This window comes from Musca domestica, unplaced genomic scaffold (assembly GCF_030504385.1).
Source record: "Musca domestica strain aabys unplaced genomic scaffold, Musca_domestica.polishedcontigs.V.1.1 162, whole genome shotgun sequence".
Classification (NCBI taxonomy): domain Eukaryota; kingdom Metazoa; phylum Arthropoda; class Insecta; order Diptera; family Muscidae; genus Musca; species Musca domestica.
Genome location: NW_026712223.1, coordinates 1,019,450 through 1,037,812, shown reverse-complemented (window position 1 = coordinate 1,037,812; position 18,363 = coordinate 1,019,450). Strand labels below are relative to the sequence as shown.

The 18,363-nt window shown below is 36.3% G+C and overlaps 1 protein-coding gene across 1 annotated transcript in view; it reads right to left on the bottom strand.

The window, feature by feature from the left end:
* Positions 1 to 18,090, bottom strand: part of LOC101895420 (uncharacterized protein DDB_G0271670) — a 49,577-nt gene extending 31,487 nt beyond the window's left edge. The window contains exon 1 of the mRNA XM_011292959.3: positions 17,988 to 18,090. The gene's annotated coding sequence lies outside the window, so the exon portion shown is untranslated. The remainder of the gene's footprint in view (positions 1 to 17,987) is intronic.
* Positions 18,091 to 18,363: the final 273 nt, after the last annotated feature.

Here is an 18,363-nt window from a genome sequence, read left to right as displayed (position 1 = left end):
ACTGCAAGACTCCATGCCGCAGACATTTGCCTATGACGATGAGAATGACGTTGGTCGGGGTCTTGCACTCGGGAACAAGAATAACTAGTTGACATAGGATATTCTTACTTTTTCTTCTCTGCCGAAGTTCATATAATTTATGCAAAACGTTTTACAACTGCAATCTACTCGGCAAACACGTTAGGGGTTCTCGACACAAAATTGCTGCAACAGTTCACCTTACTAATGTCGTTGGCAAAAGCAACAGCAACTGCAAAAAATGAAGATGGATGGAAGGATATATGGATGAGTGAATAAGTAAGTAGCTATGGTACTTAAACATCAACTTGGGTGCAAACCGAGCACCGAAACGACGAAAGAAATCCTTCAGAGATACAAAGGGGCTACGTGCCAAGGCGAGAGGTGTTGCAGCTAAGTTTTCGAGTATTATTGGCTAAATTTGGTTATTTTTTCTTAGCGTGAGTTTGCTGTTGTTGTTGCGAACAGTTTTGTTACATAAATTTCTTGTTAATTTTGCTACATCTAGATTTGGGCAGAATTTTTTTCTTCTTCTTCTTTGACAAAAGCCATAAATTACGACAAATTGGAATTAAATAGAGAGAGGAGAGAGAGAGAGTGGAGGCAACAAAAATAGAAACCGTTCCAAGGGAGTGTGGCCAGTAATTCAATGGTGCTTTGTAACTGCAGCTATATTTAAATATTTGCATAATAACAATTTAAGGATACTAGACAAATTGGAGGTTTAATTTGAGACTAGAAAAATATTATTTGTAAAAGTAATCATATTTTTGAATTTCTTCTACAAAATGGAAACCCGTATCAGATGTATTGAGACAAAAAAAGAGATTTTGTTTTTCAACATTCAAATAAATAACTTAAAACGACTTTAGGTTCGCCTTGCCCGAACTTATTATACCCTTTACCACGTGAAAACTTCATTTATGGTCAAATCCTTTCCTTAAACAGTAGGTGTTCTGTAATATGGGGGCTAGATCTATGACCCATCACCGGCAGCAATGCATCTTTAATTCGATTAATTTTCTTGATGATGAATACAGGTAGATGGATCAACGATTTGGGAACATTGATATGTCAATTTCAAAAAATACTCGATTTTTAAAAGTTTTCTTATATGAAACCAATCGGAGGTTCTAATGATATGCATTTTTGAACAATTTTTACAAATTTCATGGTAAAATTAAGAAGGTAAAGTCATTTCAAATAAGCATTCCCATCTCTGCATTTTCTGTAATTTGCCTTGTCATATTTCACTACATAAAAACAGGTTCCCATCTCTGATTTTTGTGTGTGCAATGGATTTATAAATACAAATTTTGACAATGAATATATTCTTTGAAAAAATTGTAAACATATCATTGCATGACTTTACCTCCTTGATTCTACCATGACAATTTTGAATAATTTTCAATTTCAAAATTGGTTTGAAAATTTATTGTCCCAGCAGCTGCGTCAATGGGACTACCTGTATATTTAGTTTATGTTATCATGTCGTAGTGAGTGTCTGTTCTTTTCCCTTTCTTCTAATGTTTGTGTTTATCATTTCTGAGAGCAATTGACACATTTTACTTTTGATCTCGTTGCAGAATTAGCAGTAAAACTGCGGTTAGTTTTTTTATAATTTAAATAATTTATAATTTACTTTATTGTTTTTATAACTAAACATTTATCTACTTATTAGTTGTAAGTACCACAAATATGTAAGCACCACTAACAAAAATATGCCAAAAATATGCATCCTTGGTTGCATCCTTTTTCAGACTGGACTTAGAAGCAGAACCCGATTGAGAAAAATCATATCGAACACAGCAGTATGAATTTCTACAACAACTACAACAACGAAGCACTAACATATATAGACTAGATTATTATTTCGGGGCAGATCCAAGAGTGCCAAAAGTGCGTGATTCTCTCCACACACAATCAGAATCATTTACAAACAGTGTTATCAGAGGGTAAGAAATTTGGGAGAATATAAACACCTTCTGCCCGACCCTGATTTAGGGTAAAATAGGGACTTGACCATGGCACAATTATTAGGTTCCCCACCTAAGCCAGCTGAAGAATGTGAAAGTGTTTACTATGATAACCGATCGGAAAAAATGTAAAATTAGTAGATTCTTGCAGGTTCTAAAACATACAACTTGTTTTTTATAATTTGCAGGACTCCTTATTATTGCGTAACAGATTCGACAACACATTCACTTATTTCATACCGAAATTCAGCATCTTTCTTTTCCAATTCCGTTAAATTGCTAAATGCGCCATTTGGAGGTTTTATTTAATTAAGACCTAATACTGCACACAAACATCGACACACGTACCTGATCAATACCTCTAAAAACTGTTTACATTTAATTAATGTTTACATAAACTACTGAAATTCATAACTTTTCCAATTTAATTGAATTTTGATCCAATATTATGGCCTTAATGAATTTACAATTACCTTCACAGCGAGGCTTACTTGGCGCTTCATCTTTTTTTCGAAAAACAACAAATAAATCCAGTGGACTTAACGGAAAATGACGTCATTGCATATTTATGACAATGTTTTAATGAAAAAAGAGACAACAAACAACAACACTCACACTCTTTTTTTCCACAACGGGAATTTCAACACAACTCTCGAGGCTGGCTAGATGACAATCTAATTATAGAAAAAAAAAATACGAAACAACCGCTGAGCGTTTAAGCCAACACGTAAAATATGAAAAAAAATCTATTATTAATAAATGCCGCTTACAATGGCCGATTGGCGGCAAACGATAAAAACAATAACAATTTTCCTCGAAATCGTAATCTGTAACAACATCATTATGGATGACATCGTTTTTATGGCCAACGAAAGAGAGAGAGAGAGCGAATGCAAAAATGATAGCAAGCACTGGCAAAGTTGCGAACAGAAAAAAACATGGAACAAGCACAAAAACAAATTCAATCAGAGGATAAGAGATTTTAATCGCCGGATAATAGTATTACAGAAATTAATGAAACGCTACGTGGCAGGGAGAAAAGGCAAGCTACTGGAAGAGGACCTCTCAGCAAACTCTGTTATGATTTGGATATGTTTGCTTTATTGATATAAATTACAAGTGGCGGATATAATTTATTGCACGTAATTAAATCATATTTTTGTATTGTGCATATCATTAATTTGACACCATCGCAAACAATACCATGCGATTGCTATTTTTATGTGCCATTGAAAAATATTTAAAATATGCAAATACTTATCATGCAATTGCAGCTGATAAATAAAATATATATTTTATAATATTAAATATATTAAAATACGATAAGTATTTCGTCTTAAAATATGCCTTAAAAATTCTAAAGATAAATGTGGAAAATACACTTTACATATGACTCTAACATTATGTGTAAACTAGTCTTCAATTACACCAGCACTGTTGGGTAGCTTCCGTGTTTATATCCCACTAATTTTATTTGTTTTAAAAAATTCAAAACAATTTCAATTGACACACACAACCAGCTAACGTAAATGTTTCTGACACAAATGCCACTAAAAATATTGTCAGAAATATTTTCAAAGTTATTATTTATAAACAATCACATATGTGAACATATGTGTGTGTATGTGTTCATTCGAATTCAAGTACATTTATTTGTATCGATGTTCATTTCCTGCTGTTTGCAGCCCTTTCATGGTTGAAAGTCTATTTTCACTAGGCTGCTTTGTGTGAGTGAGCGAGTGTGTTTGTATGTGCTTGTGTGTGTGTGTGTAACGAAAAGGAAATTATAATTTGCATAACGTTTATTTATGTAGTTGACATGCATATGGGTATGTTTCACTTGGTCGGATGGTTGGCAGCCAAAGAAGAAAAAAAATTGTGAATTTGATTTAATTTTCGAGCAACTGAAATAAAATTGTTGTTGTTGCGAAATATTTCAATTGAGCACGAAAAAAAATCCTCTTAAAATATTAAGCATACTTTTAGCATAGTTAAATTCCCCCAAAAAAATGAAAAAAAAACTACTGCATACTTTGTGGATGTGAAAATGATGATAGCTGTTTGTCCGAACTATGGCTGCCAACAATTTAGCTGTATTGCGTTTGAGAAATAAATCTGTCACATCTAGGATTTTTTTCTCTTTGGTTTTTAGTGCCATGACATTTTGATTTATTTCAGAGGAATGCGTTTACACATTAGGCGTATTCAGTTACGATATGAAAAAAAATACATCAAAATTAGTTGCATTCCACAAATTCGATGAAAATTGCTATCAAGAAAAAATAAAGCCTGGAATTCGATGACGATAAATAAAAGGAGGATGAGTTTTTTGGAAGAAATATCTCATTTATATATTTTGAAAATTTTCCTACTGTATCCCAAAGAATCCCCAGGACTGTTATAAGGGTTAAGTTACCCTATATTGCTCTGTGGCCAAAAACTGTTCATATTTTTCCAATATTTATTTTCCCCATTTTGTGGAGAGCATGTGTTTGATTTCCATCACACACATACATACGCACGAACATACATATGTTTGTGGACATGTGTTTTTATGGTCTACCAGCCACACGAATATATTTGCAAAATGTGCCAGCATGAATTGTGGAAATCCGCATTGTGCATTCACGCACACACACACCACTTCCATATTTTTTCTGGTCCTGGTTACGTTGTAATAAAAACATTGTGTGCCCGACTTGTGTGGACAACCAGCCAGCCAAGCAAGCCATGGTGTTTTAAATAAATGACAACCTATTTTTTTTTGGTGCAAAACTCTTTTTTTTCGATTAATGCAACAGGCAGTGGTCGACCACTTACAAAACAGGGAGGGGAGAAAGTGATAGGTGGAAATAAGCCAACAGCAAAGGCAAGGCGTTAATAATGTAACATGTTTAAACTCATTTCAAGCTACGTGCGGTATGTGGTCTCAGTCATTATTAACACAAAATGTTCTACACACACACACAAATGCCCGCCAATATCTGGCACACAGGTCGAACTTCTACTCTGGCATTGCGAACAAAAAAAAAAAAACGTTCGCAAAAATTTGTATGCAGTAACGTTAAGTTTTTATCACCATCAACCTACAAAAGTTTTGGGGGTAGAATTTAAATGAACTAAACCAAAGAGTTTTTGTTTTCAGCTCTGTGTGTTTTTCTTCTTTTTTTTTGATTCCACAAAAAAACGAAGAGGAAAACTTTTGAACTTCAACTGAAATTTTAATTGAGTTTTAGTGTTGCATGGTGCAAATAAACACAGACAGACACACACACAGACTCGCACACAGTTAACAACAGCAGTTGTTGAAAAGCAACAGAATACTAAAAATAGAAATGTATTATGCATCCTAAAAGTATGCAACAATATAAATAAAATGTCTAATGAAAGGTTATAGTTATGGAGATGGGGATGGGGATTTTTTTTGTTTCGTTTGAAAAGTGAAATCTTTTAATAGAATTAAATTTCAAATTGAGTTACCTGGAATAAAAATGTACTGAGTAATAATTGTGCGGGGGAGATAGTATCGCACTCAAGGTACACAAATAGTAGATGTTATTGGGTAAAATGTACTAATTCAATTTGGCAACAAATTAAAATATTCGCCTGATACGCCATAGAATTTATTTTATTTATCAGCATAGATTTGTTGGCCAACAAAAAGGTTTGTATACACATCATGATAGAGTCATATGTAAGGTGACTTTTGGCTCATTTAAATCTATAATTTTTATACCCTCTTCCATACATAGTAAGGAGGGTACATAAAGTTCGCCATTCCGTTTGTAACTCATCGAAATAATAGTTTTAGATCTGAAAAAGTATATATATTCTTGATCAGCGGAAAATTCTAAGATCATTTAGCCTTTAGCCCTTTGCATCCGACCATCTCTCCGTCTGTTGTAATCATGCTAAAGTAAAAACGGTTAAATATAGTAAGCTAAAATTTTGTAGCGATCTGTTTTTGTCTAAAGGCAGGTCAATTTATAAGATGGGCTATATCGGTCCAAGATAGTCCCCATATAACGGTACCCTCCGATATTCGGTATTTTGATGATTATAGCCAAATTTGTTAATGAAATTGTCTTAAAATCCACACAAGGAGTTCCTTCTGAGTACTTTACCCCCTTCAAGAGAATTATATAGGTCCACGATATCGTATAGCCCCCGATATTCGGTATTTTGGTAATTTTAGGGATATTATTCGCCGGACTTGTCGAAAAATCCACACAAGAAGTTCATTTTAAGCCCTTTACCCCCTGCCAGAGGCGATATTTTTCACCGGAGTTGTTTCAAATTTTGTATTTAGAGTTCGTAATGGGTGCTACAGCCTATGGCAGAAAATTGCGTATGCAGGACCACTTCTTCGTTTATCCTCCATATAACGGTACCTACCAATATTCGGTATTTTTATGATTTTAGCAATTCAATTCACCCGAATTGTTTCAAATTTCGTCTTTTTAGCTCATAATGGGTGTAACCATCTGTGACAGAAAATTGTCTATGCAGGTACAGTTTTCGTATAGACCCCATATAACGGTAACTCCATATACACCGCACTTTGGTGATTTTAGGGATATTATTCACCGGACTTGTCTGAAAATCCACATAAGAAGTTGTTTCTAAGCGCTTTACCCCCTGAAAGAGAAATGTCTATATAGGTCTACGATATCGGATAGCCTCCATATAACAGTACCTCCCAATATTCCGTATTTTGGCGATTATTCACCGGAGTTGTTTCAAATTTCGTATTTAGAGTTCGTAATGGGTACTACAGCCTATGCCAGAAAGTTGCGTGTGCAGGCTCACGTCTTCGTATAGCCTCCATATAACAGTACCTCCAAATATATTTTGAGGATTATTCACCGAAATTGTTTCAAAGTTCGTATTTAGAGTTCGTAATGGGAAATACAGTCTATGCCAGAACATTGTCTATGCAGGCCCTGGTCTTCGCATAGACCCCATAGTACGGTACCCTCCTATATTCGGTATATTGATGATTTTAGCGATATTATTCGCCGGAAATTGTTTCAAATTTGGTGTTTGAAGTTCGTAATGGATACTACAGCCTAAGACAGAGAATTGTCTGTGCAGGTCCACATCTAGCCTCAATATAACGGTACCTCCCTATATACATTATTCACCGAATTTCTTTTTTTCAAGTTTCGAATTTGAATATTGTAATGGCTTATGACAAAAGTTGCCTATGCAGGTCCATTTTGTCGTATGGACCCTAAAATAAGGGCTACATACGTTATTTTTAAGATTTTAACAGAATTTTTAACGGATTTTATTTTTTTGAAAATTTCCAAATTCGTCCCTAATAGTGGAAGGTACTGAAAGATCGGCGCAGCCGAACTTACATCTTTTTTACTTGTTTTTATTCAACACCAATTATTCTATCTGCCAAAGAATCTCAACACAACGGTTTGACTACAATTATAGACCTCCAGGCATTCAATTATTTTCTTATTGACATCTTTAAAAACTTATTTTCGAAATTTCTTACCACATTTCAAATTTCCTTTGCTACTGCAATCTAACCTCTACTTCAGGATGTCATTGCCGCATAGTTTCTATTCTTTGTTTTTCAAAAGAATTTCCCCGTGTCTCAATGCGATTCTTTTGACAACATTGTCGTTGACATTTTCAACTTTTAATTAATAAAGAATTCACATTTGTTTGCAATGCAACGACCTGCCTCCCACTCTGGGTCGTCTGCTGCACGAATAGCTTCACACGCCAAGTTGTAGTTATTTCGTCTCCATTCTCCGCCTCCCCTCCCTCGCCAGCACTTTACAATGTTTTATAATTTATCACATAAATAAAAATAGAATAAAAGAAAAACAACGAAAGTATTCAAATAGGCGCACTGACACTTTGACAGAATGGCTACAATATAATGTGTTTCTTTTTTCATGCAAGCACACATGCAGACATATGTACATATGTACATAACGTCAAAAGCCATGGAACTTTGGCGCTTTCAAAGCAAATTGCAAATGCACCGAATATTTGACACGTCACAGATTTACACTGGGTCGTTTCGTAGCAGGGAGTCCAAAATTTATGGCTTCCCAGGATTTTTTGAGCTCAAGGTGGTATTATTTGTCACCAATTTTAATGGGGATTTTTCGATGGATATTTTTTTTTTCTGTTTGTTATTAAGCCATTCTAATATTTTGTATTTTTGTTCCTTATTTTTTCTTAAAATCAAGAAAATTTCTCGTTTTATTTTCCATATGCATTTTGTCAAAAAGCACAGCTCGCTAGTTATGTACAAATGTACGCAAGTCTTAATAATACCATGTTCCAACAGCACAATTTGTATATGTAAATGTCAACTAAATTCCATTTGGCAACACTATACGATTTCTGAGTATGAAAAAATGTGACTTAATGCAGTTGTAGTTTTTGCTGTAGCATTTGTTTGTTGTTTTAAGTATCTAAATATTGCTAAGCATGGTTTTAGCTGGCATTTTTCCTTCTTTAGAGAGACACAGACGCATGAAGACAAACACACACACACCTCTACACAGTAGCATTTCTAACGACTTTAACAACTGTTCTAACAACCAACCGAAACAACTACATGCATTTACATGTTTCTTTGTATGTGTATGTGTATGTGTATGTGAGAGTGTGTGTGTGTACATAAGCATTTAGGTTCGCAGTCGTTAAGCCCCGTTATAAGAATTTTATCTTTTTTCTAAGGTGCATACCAAGTACTTCAACCAAGAACTTTGTGTTTTTTGTTTTGTTAGCTTCTTCAGCTTTGCTCAAACGTTATCATCTTATAAATGTTTGCATACATATATCTTTAGATAAAATGGCAAATGGGTTATGTGATCTATAACGAATAGAGAAATAACGACCAGTTTACACATCATGTTAAAGCTGTGTGTAAGGAGCGTTTTTTATATTTATATTTACCATTTTGATAGCATACTTTTGAGTGCTGTGAAAATTGTTAACCAAAACAAGTAAAAAAGCAGTAAGTTCAACCGGGCCGAACTTTGAATACCCTACACCATTTGGAACGCAACAGGAAATTTTCAAAAAAAAAAAAAATCCATTAAAAATTTTGTTAAAATCCTAAAAATACCGAATATTGTAAGGTGCCGATTGGACTTATATAAACAGGATATTGTGGACCGATATAGATGGGGGTAAAGTACTCATAATGAACTTCTTGTGTGGAATTTCAGACAATTCCGTTGAAAAATGTGGCTAAAATCATCAAAATACCGAATATCGAGGGTACCATTATATGGGGGCTATACGATATCGTGGACCGATATAGATAATTCTCTGCCGAGGTATAAAGTACCCACAAGGAACTTAACGGAACAATTCCGTTGAAATATGTGGCTAAAATCGTCAAAATACCGAATACCGGAGGGTACCGTTATATGGGGGCTGTACGATATCGTGGACCGATATAGATTATTCTCTTCCGAGGTATAAAGTACCCACAAGGAACTTCTTGTGTGGATTTTCAGACAATTCCGTTGAAAATGTAGGTAAAGTTATCAAAATACCGAATATCGGGAGTACCGTTATATGGGGGATATACGATATCGTGGACCTATATAGACAATTCTCTCTCAGGTGGTAAAGTATTCACAAGGAACTACTTGTGTGAATTTTCAGACAATTCCATTGAAAAATGTGGCTAACATCTTCAAAATACCGAATATCGGAGGGTACCGTTATATGGGGGCTATACGATATCGTGGACCGATATAGCCCATCTTCGAACTTGACCTGCCTGCAGACAAAAGAAAGATCTGTGCAAAATTTTAGCGTCCTTTCTTAGTTCGTTTAGACTGTAGCGTGATTACAACAGACGGACGGGCGGACAGACGGACGGACAGGACTAAATCGTCTTAGAATTTTACACTGATCAAGAATATATACTTTGTTGGGTCTAGAATTATTATTTCGATGAGTTACAAAGGGAATGACGAACTTAATATACCCTCCATACTATGTATGGTGGAGGGTATAAAAAGGAGCTACAATCTTAAATATACGTATGAGGGCCAACATTTGTGCGGAAGAATGAAATAAAAAAAAAGATTTTTGGAAATTCGTACTTAAAGTGTGCTATAAAAAGTTCCACAATGCAAAACCATTATTTTTAAGTGATCGGTAGGATTTGGGACCAACAAGAAGTTCAGTCTTGAAGTGAAGGGACATTCGGGAGTTCGTTCATTTATAGTACGAAAAGTACAATACAGGTTTTAAACAACCTCGGATATTCCCTATGGCCTAGCCCTTCTAACCCTATTTCTGTGCCTTTAAAAAAAACTGCCACTTAGTCCATTTTGCATTTCCTCGAAATATGCCCGCAAGAATAAGAACAACAACAAAAAAAATCATAACTCACTTCACTTTTAGTTCTTGTCCTCTAGAGCCTTTGAATTTAATTGATTTTCCTTTTTGTTCGTTGCTTCGTTAACAATTTCAACAACAACAACTACTACTACAACAACGATGAAGATGAAAAACAGGCCCGGATTTATGCTAAAAAATTCATTTTTCAGTCATTTGCTGTTAAATGCAAATTAATACACTTCCACTTTTTTATGCTCACCTTCAGGATCCTTTTTGTTTCGCTGCTTTTTCGAGTGGCTTTTGGGTCTCTTGAGGCCAACATTTAACCAAGTACTTGGCGTTGTAAAAATTCTTCAGTGTAATTAATAAACATTAAACACTGCATCCATTCATCCGTCAGTTCGTCCATCCAACCGTCCATTGGCTGTTAAGGTGAACGATTATGGCCATTGTTAAATTTAATGACGTTTTAATGTTGGCTTTCATTCATTCCCCACCGCTACTCATTTTCTTCTTTTGTTTGGTTTTTTTTCACAACCCAAAATTAAAAGGCTAAGCTGGAAATCATTTGCCCAGCAAAAAGGTCAAGAAGACAATTACCTTTCAATACATCAGAGCAAAAAAAAAACGAAGCGAAAACGAAAGAAAATGTCTGATTGCAAAGATGGTTTTAAGTTTCGTTTTAAAGTCAATGGGCCGTGGCAATGTCAGACAAACGCTCTCACTCACTCTCTCGCTTGCTCTCCCCCTCGCACTCACTCACTCACCTGCGTATAAATCAATTAAATTAAATATTTAACAATTGATTACTGGCCTATTTAAACTTTCAACAAATATTTGTGCAGTAAAATGCCACTGGCCGTGGGAATGGCAGCAACGAAAAACAAAATTCGGGTGGGGGGAGAGTCGGGGATGCCAAAAGCCAATGCTCCCTTAACACAATAGACAACAGGCAACAACTGCCACTGTTAAACTTTTGCACGCAAACAGCCTTAAGGTATGCTTTGGATTTTGTAGCAAAATATGCAGGATTCTTGTACAACAGTTTTGCCTTGAATTACAATTCCATTTTCAGGCTCCCTCTCTCTCTCTCTCTTCTCCCTCTCTTGATGTTGCTTATTAAAGATTTATGCAGGTCTGTTGTTGTTCCTCTGTTGTTGTTGTTGTTATTCAAATTGTGCGTGAGAATAGCTCCCCAGGAAATTATGATGGGCTCAATTTGAAGTATGCCTTTTCTTGTTTTTATGGCTGCTTGTTTTCATTTTTGCTGGCATTGTCTTGAATTTCGTGGGGTTTTTGTTAGAGCTTTGCTGCGCATTAGTCATGTCTTAAAGTTGCAGGGTCACTGGCTCCCCTTACTTGTTTTTGTTTTTTTGGCGTAATAACAACAAAATTATTGCTGAAGAAACATAAAGCATATTCTGAAAATTGCGTGTTTTCCTATTTGGGCTTTTTACAGAATTCAAGGTCTATGTAATGTGGCCCAAAATGGCGCTAAGATAAATATTTAGAGAGAAAATTAACAATTTGACGCATGTGGAAAGGTGAAAGCCTTGGGTTGTTCTTAAATGGGGTATAACATTGGTTATATATCCACAAATATATCACTATTGCGAATCTATTGTAGAGCGGATTAACGGCTCATCTTCTCAAAGTAGAACTATTTTTTGGTCCTAAAAGAAAATCTGATATACTCTACAGTAGATGTCCTTTGGCGACATCTAAAGTACAGTTGATGTCCTTTGGTGACATCTACTCTAGAGTAGATGTCCTTTAGTGACATCTACTCTACAGTAGATGTCCTTTGGTGACATCTACTCCACAGTAGATGTCCTTTGGTGACATCTACTCCACAGTAGATGTCCTTTGGTGACATCTACTCTACAGTAGATGTCCCCTGGCGACATCTACTCCACAGTATATGTCCTCAGGCGACATATACTTCACAGTAGATGTCCTCTGGCGACATCTACTCTACAGTAGATGTCCTCCGGCGACATCTACTCTACAGTAGATGTCCTCCGGCGACATCTTTTCTACAGTAGATGTCCCCTGGCGACATCTACTCCACAGCAGATGTCCTCCGGCGACATCTACTCCAGAGTAGATGTCCTCTGGCGACATATAATCCACAGTAGATGTCATCTGGCGACATATAATCCACAGTAGATGTCATCTGGCGACATCTTTTCTACAGTAGATGTCCTCCGACGACATCTACTCTATGGTAGATGTCCTCCGACGACATCTACTCTATGGTAGATGTCCTCCGACGACATCTACTCTATGGTAGATGTCCTCCTCCGACATCTACTCCATGGTAGATGTCCTCCGACGACATTTACTCTATGGGAGATGTCCTTCGACGATATCTACTCTATGGTAGATGTCCTCCGACGACATCTACTCCATGGTAGATGTCCTCCGACGACATCTACTCTATGGTAGATGTCCTCCGACGACATCTACTCCATGGTAGATGTCCTCCGACGACATTTACTCTATGGGAGATGTCCTTGGACGATATCTACTCTATGGTAGATGTCCTCCGACGACATCTACTCTATGGTAGATGTCCTCCTCCGACATCTATTCTATGGTAGATGTCCTCCTCCGACATCTACTCTATGGTAGATGTCCTCCTCCGACATCTACTCTATGGTAGATGTCCTCCTCAGACATCTACTCTATGATAGATGTCCTCCTCCGACATCTACTCTATGGTAGATGTCCTCCGACGACATCTACTCTATGGTAGATGTCCTCCTCCGACATCTACTCTATGGTAGATGTCCTCCTCCGACATCTACTCTATGGTAGATGTCCTCCTCCGACATCTACTCTATGGTAGATGTCCTCCGACGACATCTACTCTATGGTAGATGTCCTCCGACGACATCTACTCTATGGTAGATGTCCTCCGACGGCATCTACTCTATGGTAGATGTCCTCCGACGACATCTACTCTGTGGTAGATGTCCTCCGACGACATCTACTCTATGGTAGATGTCCTCCGACGACATCTACTCTGTGGTAGATGTCCTCCGACGACATCTACTCTATGGTAGATGTCCTTCGACGACATCTACTCTATGGTAGATGTCCTTCGACGACATCTACTCTATAGTAGATATCTGCTGGCTGCATCTACTCTACAGTAGATGTCCTCTGGGGACATAAACTCTACTGAAGATGTCTTCTGGCGACATCAACTCTACAGTAGATGTCCTCTGGCAATTTCCCATAAACCTACTGATTCGACTTCTCACAGAAATTCATTTCTATGCCACAAATTATGCTCTCTCTTCCATTCGCCTAATAGTATGCCATGTTTGACAAATTTTCCCCTGTGTTATTATTTTCCCAGGGATTTTCATATTGAATTGAATTGAATTCTCTCCATCCTGTGATGTGACATAAGCCCCATTTTATCTTTGTGTCGAATTTTCTATGAAAATATTTGAATTGTATTTCTGTGTGTGTGTGTTTGTGTTTTTCGTTTTGTTAATCTCGTTTAAGACCATGTTTACATTTCTTTACGTATTTGTGTTCCGAAACAATGCAGGACATTCTCGAGAGATGTTTTCTTAGATCAATGAATGTAAATATTTCGCAGAAGAATGATATTTAGGAGAATTATTTTAGTATTTGGTAAACATGTTGCATTATTCTAAGGGGAGATATTTGTTTGAGAGAGAGAGAGAGAGAGACAGAGAATGTTTTCAGTTCATTATGACATATTTTTGGAGGTTATGGGAGAAACAGAGAATTGTTAAACAAAATTAAATTATTTAATTGAATATTTTGGGGCCAAGCTCATGATATTCAATTATTCATTTGATAAAATGACCTTCATAAATTTAACAGAATCTTTTACACAGAAACCCGTTGTGATAAGGTATTTTATATCGTCTATTATTACAGCTGATTACCATCAAATATTCCCTTAATGGCTTTGTTTTTCCATTTCCTTCTTATGGTCTTTTTGCTCCTGCCATCAGCTTCAATATTTGTCTTTCAGTTCTGGAGATTAATTTCTTAATAAAACATTAATTACTTACGGCTCCGGCTTGTGTGAATGCATGTTAAGTAGCTTTTATGTGATGGTACCTGTTGTTGGAGCCTCATACCCTGCCAAAACCTGCCTCATAATTCCACGTTTTTTCCTTTTGTGACTTTTCCTCTTCTTTATTTGTCATGCCATAAAATTTTATTTCAGATTTATTTTTGTTGTTGTTGTTGGCTCTTCCTCAAATGGAATATGAAAAGAGGCAGCATAATTAAAAGAGATTATGTGGAACATATCAACAACAACACGAGCTGCTGCTGCTGCCTCTGCCGTACCTTAAAACGAATCCTTAATGTATTCTGTACATATTTATGAATTTTCACTTTGTGCCTAAAAGTATGCCACTTTATAAGGTTATTTACTTAGAAACAAAGCAGACACATTCTCTCGGGCAACTCATCCCATTCGCGCGTGATGCGCTCTCACTTTTTACTTCTTCGGAACGGTCTTTCGGCCACCTGAGGCTGATAAGAGTTGGGAAGTTTTTTTTTTTGTTTTTGGGGAATTTATGACAGGTTAATATACTTTTACGGCCCCCACCTGGCTCATGTCAGTTAGTCAGTCAGTCGGCCAAGTTATTTGGTTATGGTCCAAGGAATGTGTTTAAAGCTTATTTCGAAACTAAGTTTGGGGTCGGGCCTAAGTATTTTCCACTCTCAGGTGTGTGTGTGGGCAGGGATGCATGTGAACACCGTTGGCTTTTGTTTTGTTTCTTTCGGTTTTCCTGGCCAGCTATTTACTTATTAATGTACCGAGCTGAAATAATCCATTTGCCTGGAATCGTTAGTCCAAAGGAGTGCCAGTGCCAGGAATGTGCGTGTATGTGGGAGCAAATGTGAGTCGTTAAAAGAATCACAACAACAAGAACAACGCCAGCCAACCAACCGCCTCAATAAAAACCTGTTTGTTGGCCTATGACCTTTTGTATGCACACAAAAGATAAATACGTCCGAATTTTTGGCATTCAAAAAGGCCAAACAGAGATTCCAACGGCCACACTCGGCTACCAGGAAATCTAAGTGCGACCATTAAAAATTAAGAATACTGCGGCAGTGATTCAGTTCTAAAATCGTGAAAATGTCTTTAAATTAAGGATACGTTTTGGGAATTTTCGAAAGTTTCTAGAAGGCTGAAATTAACTTACAAAAGTCTATTTAAAAAAAAATGGCGAATTTACCTCGGAGGTGCTGGGAAATTCAAAGTAAATTTGGTCAATTAATAATCGAGAGTTCTACATTAAATATGTCTAGTAGGAAATCGCTGATTCTAGATTTGATATTGAGAGGGTGTAGGATTCGTGGACAATCGGGCAGATTTGAAGGTGATAGGGTAATTTTGGGTAACCGTCGGATGTCGACAAGTGAGTGTTCGGAGAAGCTGTCCAAGCCTTCTTAGATGGATCAGTATTCATAGGGGTTCGGCAACTCACTGCAGTTATGTTCAGGAGCAAATGTGTAGGCTTTCGCTGATAGGTCAGAACTCGTTAGGGTTCGACAACTCACTGTGGTTATGCTCGTAAGCCGACGTGTAGACTTCCACAGATCGATCGCAACTCGTTCGGACTCTTATGATCGGATATAGCTGTTTGGGTCGCCTATAATTGCTAGGAAACTGCTTTAGGTAGACCTACGATTTATGACTACCTTTAATTAGCTATCGATGTTTAAGCTATGATACGTTACAACGAAGAGAAGCTCCTGTGGACAGCTTGCCGAAGCTCATGCGAAATAGCGAGCCAAAATTCCTGCAGAATAGTAAGTCAAAACTCCGGCGGAACAGCGATGAATTACCGGGAACTCAATGAGAGAGTCAGATCCAAAAAAGTATTCCCAGCAAAGGATTCAGATTACGGAAAATGATTCGGAAAAGCAATTCCCTTCGGCAAGTCCCCTGCAGTAACAAGCCTGTCTCATCTTAACTCAAACCGAACACTGTATGTGACTGGCCATGTGAATGAGAATTATTTGTCTTATGCGGCAAACGGCATATTGCCGAAAGCAGAAGTGTCTATTAAGCGGCAAACGAGTACTCGGGTGGTGGATTGACGCTATAATCGTCGCACACAAGAACAGAAAACGATTACAGCGCCTACCAACCACCTCCATATGACGTTACACTATCACAATTATAGTTATCAATTTTTAAGAAAAAAATTTGGAAGCAAGGAAGGCTACGTCTGATTTTTTAACAACTTAAGGTGTGGGTACATAAGCGGCGTGACATCATGGCATATTAAGGAAATACGATGGCAGGATTCGAGCACGTCTCTCTTACCCCTTTTATATGTCACAAAATATGCTATGTGAAGATTTCAAGCTACTTACGTACCCACACCTTTATGTTTTTGTAGGCCATAAAGGCTTACAATTTAGGATTTTTTAAAGTATTTTTAAAGACTAAATAATGTGGACTTTTCGGAATCGTTATTTGAAGAGTTGTTTTCAGGAGGTAAAAAATATTTTTTTACAATTTTCTGAGCTTAAAATATGAGTTTCTACAACTTTTTTGGAGCTAAAATCGTATATTTTTTCTAGTACGTTTCCGAACCAAAAGTAGTTTTTTTCAAAGAAAATTCTGGTAATAAACTGAGACATTTTACTTTTATATATTTTTCTAAAGTACTACCGCAAACTACATCGGAAAGCCCTAAGATAATTATTAGAAAGACGGAGATTTCGGGTTTTAAGACTCTGTGGATTTTTTAAGGGCTTTCAGTCAATATCGGATATTTTTAATATTTTTGAGAGACTAACTCAAAAAATCGCGTAGTTTTTAAAAATTTTCAATAGACTATTGGAGTACTTTCCTATATTTTGAGATTGAAGCCTTAAATAATATTTTTCTGACGAAATATGTTAGTTACTTGTATTGGGAATTCTTAAATATATATTCGTTATAGAGTATCGAAGTTAGAATATTTTAGAAAAATATAAAGATATTAATATATGTATTGGGTATGGAATATTATATGAAATAGGGAGTTCGATTATTGTCAAGATATTTTTAAAGGACTTTTGAAACTTTAGTTTTAAATTATATTTAAATAGCCTTTAAAGCTTCATATCTATATTTTCTTAAAAACAATCTATTTCTAAACCAATTGAACTTGAAATCAAAATTGCATTGGCTTAAAACAAACATATAATACGCTCAACCACATGGCGGTTATAGAAAGAGTACCACCAAACCAAGCAAAGAAATCACCACAAAAAGCAAAATAACCAAAGCAAACAAAATAAACGAGCAAAATTGGCAAACACAATTGTGTGGACAAAACATGGAAGTACCGAAAATATCAAATAGAACGAAGTGTAATTAAATTAAAAAGGTCAACATTGATGGGGCAATGGAATAACAAAGACAAACAAAAGTGTTTGGCACAAAGAGATGATAGAGAGAGAGATGAGGTACAGAGAATGAATGGAGATGACACAAACTGTTGTTGCAATTCAAACTGGCTACACACAGCCCAAAGTGTTAATTAAATGTCACATGCCCAAAAAATAGCAACAATGGATGAAAATCTAAAATTCTAAAAACAACAGCAACAAAGAGAAGGAAGCATGAATAACGAAAATACTTACCAACACCAACGTTCAACATGATAATCCTTTTGTTGCTTTTGTAAATTGTTTTGGAAATTTGTCCTTTCCTGTTTCCCCTTTCGTTTTAGCAGCTACTGCCACTTCTGCTGCAGGAAACTGCTGCTGCAATGGGTTTTGGTTTCAGGATCTTTGGGTTTTTTGTTGGTTGATTTTTTGGAAGTTTTGTTTTGTTTTTTTTTTTTTGTTAATTTTATGGACAATTTTAAGTCATCAATTCTGAGTCGTTAACTTTTATGTCAAGTTGTTGTTTGATATGGGGATTTTTGTTATTTTCTCTAAAATGCATGAGAGGAAGATTCTTAAGATTATTCACAAATTTATTTGAGATCGGGTTTTAGGTTAAAAAAACTAATGT